Genomic DNA, 4,908 nt, shown 5'->3' on the forward strand with positions numbered 1-4,908 from the left:
CAATAAATAGCATGGGCTCCCAGAGCTGGGGCCTTCGAAGCCTCCACACTCGCGATGGCCCCCTGGTCCCACTTTCTCTGTCAAACTGTCTTTTTCTCATTACTCTGACTCTGGGGGACTTCATTGCCCCCACAACCTGGTGTTGGGTCTGATCACCCCAAACGTTCCTGGCACCCAACATGGGACGACAAAGACCCCGGTGAAAGAACCTCAGAGTGTGTGAAAGCAGAGGATACATTGTCAAAGGACACCTGAGGACGTCTAAAAGAACCTCTGCGGGAAAGCTGAGTGCTTGGAAGAACCAGGGTAACAATGAGACAAAGTGAAAGCAGACATTCTGCTTATTTAAGTTTTTTAAAGCATTTGTTATGAAGTGGGGGCGTAAAAGTACTCAAGAGTTTGCTATCACTTTTTTAGTATGGTAAAGCAGTTTTGCCCATTGTTCCCGAAACAGGGTACTATAGAGTTGCATGAATGGGTGAGAATTGGAAGAGATTTTAAAAGGGCATATAAAGATGGAGCAGTCACAGGTGCCGCGGGGGGGTGCTGCTGGGGTGACGATGGTTGGGGGAGAGGGGGCCCAAGGCCACCCTCCCGGGCGCGGGGAGGGCAGAGGGGACCAGGAGCCCGTCCCTTCGCTGCGGGACCTTCTGCCGCGGCCATCCCATGGCCCCGCGGCAGCCCCCAGGCTGGCCCAAGGCCGCAGGCCTCTCTCAGCCGCTGCTGCTGACACGTCGGAGCGGCCCCGCGAGCTCGGGAGGCGCAAGGAGGCAGCCTCCAGCTCCAGTGCCGGGCTGCAGGAGCAGGCGGAGCAGGCGGAGCAGCCAAGGGCCCAAAGCCGCCGCACCGTGGGAGAGACCGGCGCAGCTGAGCGCCCACGAGTACTCCCAGCAAATGCACAAGTGGCTGTGGCAGTCCTGCTGCGGCTAACTCACTTGGCGCAGCAGCCTGGCTGCCTTCCCCGCCTATTGCAGCCTCCAACGGCCCTCGCAGAGTTTCCCTTCGGGCGGCGCTGCAGTCCCTCGGGCCTCGGGGTCTGACCCCGGGACGGCTGCTGGCATCAGCACCGCTGCTCCAGTTGCTGGCCTGAGACCCCAGGCTCCTCAGGTGCAGGCGTAGGTCCGAGCCACTCCAGTGACGAAGGTAGGATGTGCAGCCCCCTTGCGAAGCCCAAGTGAGACCGGGCACCAGGCAGGCAGGGAATATGTTATTCCATCCTTGACTCACAGATTTATGGCAGAGATGGTGGATTTCTTTATTCTCTTTTTGTAAAAGCAACCATTGTCTTAAGCATTATGCGCCTCAGTGGGATAAAGGGTATCTCTTAAGTTTGCTATGCATTATATAATGGAAAAAACAGATGAAGACATCAATGGAAAACTTGCAGAAAATTATGGTTGTGTCTCTTATATACAGATTATTAGTTTGTTTTTATGAGATAATTTGCATTTGGGGAGCAGTTAGAGCTACCCCAGGGAAGTTCCTGGTGGGGCTTCAAGTTGTGACATGTGATAGATACGTCAGTGCTTATTGCACTAAGTCGGGTTTCAGTGATTCCTTTCTCAAATGTCAGCATTACAACGTCCACTATACGAGCTATGATCAACAATTTTTTGATTGCTTCTTTTTTCTCTGCTTTCATCACACTGCTGTTTTTTTTCAACATAATCGAACAGCCTATGACATTGTAGCAGGAACCATTGTGGTAAAAAGAAATGGGGTCAGATGTTGCCCCCACAAAGGCCTGATTTCCACACGCTATAATGACAAGATTAAATTATGTATCAAGGCCATCAGTATTCCTGGGTTACACTAATTGATGATTTAGAAATTAAAGCAGTCACTCCAGTGTGATGCAGGTCACTACTCTGAAAGTACTGATTTTACTTGAATGCCAAAGAACTTTTCCAGAAGAAAAACCTATTAAATTCAAGAATTCAAATTTTTAGATCAAAAAGGCAAGTGATTTTATAAACAATGGACAATATATACTTAAGATCTATGGCACTTTCTTAAGGTCTAAGAATTTGCTGAAAGCATTTTCAGCTTTGAAATCTGCAAATGAAACTTTAAAATTTATTTTGGTTTATCCCAAAATAATGGAAAATGTCCAGTTGTGTTTTGTAAGCATCTATGTAACTCATCTTTTAGTTCACACTTCCTGGGGAGCCACCAAAGAAGGTCCCCATGGGAGTTAGGGGACCCTTACCCTCAGGAACAGTCGGTCTATTACTTGGAAGGTCTAGTCTAAATTTAAAAGATGTTACTGTACAAACGGGAATAATTGACTCTGGTTATACTGGAAAGATTCAATTAGTTATTAATTCCTTGACTCTGTGGTCTGCCTCCCCAGGAGAAAGAATTGCTCAGTTGTTGCCATTACCTTACATAAAACTAGGAAGCAGCACAGTGAAAAGAACAGGAGCCTTTGGTAATACTAATCCAGCAGGAAAAGCTGTGTATTGGTTTAATCAAGTGTCTGACAAAAGACCTATTTGCACAGTTACTATTCAGGGAAAAGATTTTGAAGGACTAGTAGATACTGGAGCTGATGTCTCTATTATTGCTATAAATCAATGGCCCCAGCACTGGCCTAAGCAAAAGGCATCCATTGGTATTGTTGGAGTAGGCGCTGCCTCAGAGTTTTTCAGAGTTCCTTGATTTTACCATGTCAAGGACCGGATGGTCAGGAAGGGACATTTCAGCCTATCATTACATCTATTCCTGTCAATTTATAGGGTAGAGACTTAACTGCAACAATGGGATGCTGAAATATCTATTCCTATGGATCAATATAGTAGTAATAGTAGACAAACGATGAGAAATATGGGACATTGCTCAGGAAAAGGACTAGGAAAAGATAAAAATGGCCAATCAGAACCTTTAGAATTACAACAGCAAACAGATCGGACCGGACTGGGGTGTCATTTTTAGGAGTGGTCATTGTTGAGCGTCCGGCTCCTGTTCCTCTTGTTTGGCTAACTGCCAAACTGGTTTGGGTGGAGCAATGGCCACTGACAAAGGAAAATAAAAAGGCTGGACAAGATACACGGTGGAGGGATGCACATACAAAAGGCTGGAACACAGGAAAGACAATATTATGGGGAAGAGGATTTGCTTGTGTCTCTCCAGGAGACAATGAGGTGCCTGTGTGGGTGTCCACCAAACATCTGGAGATCTATCATGAGCCACAGTATCTAGTGGACCCACCTGTACAGTGCAAATTGAAGGTTTAAGGATTGCTTTTAAGCCTCAATTTGCTTTCTCTGTGCCTTCTGTTAGAAGGGGGCTGCTGCTTCTTATCAATGGTAAGTTTTACCCCGAGGTAATTAACCAAAGAGGCCGAAGCTGAGTTACAAATGCTTCAGCAATGGCATGTCTCCTGGCTACAGCCACAAAAGTTTTTGGTTCGTTTCAGTAGATTTACTAATATGGGGGTGAGGGTATGCTTGTGTTTTTGCAGGAGATAAACCATGTAGGTGCCCTCAAGATGTGTACGACCATGGAACAGGAGACTGGAAGGGCCCATGGATCCTAACCATAGACCAGGTTCCCTCAGTACTTGCCATGTTGAGAAACTGCTGGAGCGCCAAGGTTTTACCTATAGATGCTTAATGGACCAATGCTTTCTGACTGAACTCCTTTCTACCCTGAATACAAGGGACACTAATAGGTAGGCAGGAGTATCATCACCCCTATTCAGCATGAAGAAATTACAGAAGATGGACCTTCAACCTTCTGCAACCCCTAGGATTAAGGGTCCTCTTGTAAAAGGGAAAGGGGAGATATGTGGGAAGCATTCAAACCAGAGCGACTCCATTTTGAATAAGGGCTAAGAAAAATGAAGCTGGATCACCAACCGGCAATTAAGGGCTGTACAGCCTGCAATTGCCTTAATTAATTTAAAAAGGAGAGACCACCTTATGCTAATAATAATGATAGCTGTGGTGGTTTTTACAAAACAGAAGGAGGGCATGTTGGGAGAAAAGCTGAGTGTTGGGAGAGAAGCTGAGGCAGGTGTTGCTTGTCTGCTAGACTTGCTGGCTCCTTGCTTCTAGCACTCCCATTATCTCAAGCAGCCATATGTTTCTCATTGACTTGATACACTGTTTCCTTTCAACCCCCACATCCTCACCACCTGTTTGGACACCAATAAATAGGGTGGGTTCCCAGAGCCGGTGGGGGGGGGGTGCCTACAGAGCCTCCACACTCGGAACACCCCCCTGGGCCCACTTTCTCTCTCAAGGCTGTCTTTTTCAGCCAGGCACAGTGGCTCACACCTGTAATCCCAGCACTTTGGGAGGCCAAGACGGGTGGATCACGAGGTCAGGAGATCAAGACTACCCTGGCTAACACAGTGAAACCTCATGTCTACCAAAAATAAAAAAAAAAAATTAGCCGGGCGTGGTAGCGGGCACCTGTAGTCCCAGCCACACGGGAGGCTAAGGCAGGAGAATGGCGTGAACCCGGGAGGCGGAGCTTGCAGTGAGTGGAGATCGCGCCACTGCACTCCAGCCTGGGCGACAGAGCAAGACACTCTCTCAACAAACAAACAAAAAACTCTCTTTCTCATTCCTTTGACTCTGCCAGACTTTGTTGCCCCCACAACCTGGTGTTGGGTCTGATCACTCCAACACATGGCTTGGTGCTGTCTTTGTGATAGTGAGTTCTCATGAGATCTGGTAATTTTAAAGTGTGTGGCACCTCCCCAGGCTCACTCGCTCTCTTGCTCCTGCTTTCATCATGTGAAGTATGTCTGCTCTCAGATTGATCTTCCACCATGACTGAAAGCTCCCTGAGGCTTCACTGGAAGCCAAGCGGATGCCAGCACTGTGTTTCCTGTAAAGCCTGCAGAACCATGAGCCAATGAAACTTCTTTCCTTTATAAATTACCCAGTCTCAGGTATT

At 47.4% G+C, this 4,908-nt stretch overlaps 1 pseudogene; it reads left to right on the forward strand.

The window, feature by feature from the left end:
- The first annotated feature begins 560 nt into the window (after positions 1-560).
- On the forward strand, positions 561-4,320 carry LOC110742557 (annotated as a pseudogene).
- The last annotated feature ends 588 nt before the right edge of the window (positions 4,321-4,908 follow it).

The sequence above is a fragment of the Papio anubis genome, chromosome 1, assembly GCF_008728515.1.
Source record: "Papio anubis isolate 15944 chromosome 1, Panubis1.0, whole genome shotgun sequence".
NCBI lineage: Eukaryota > Metazoa > Chordata > Mammalia > Primates > Cercopithecidae > Papio > Papio anubis.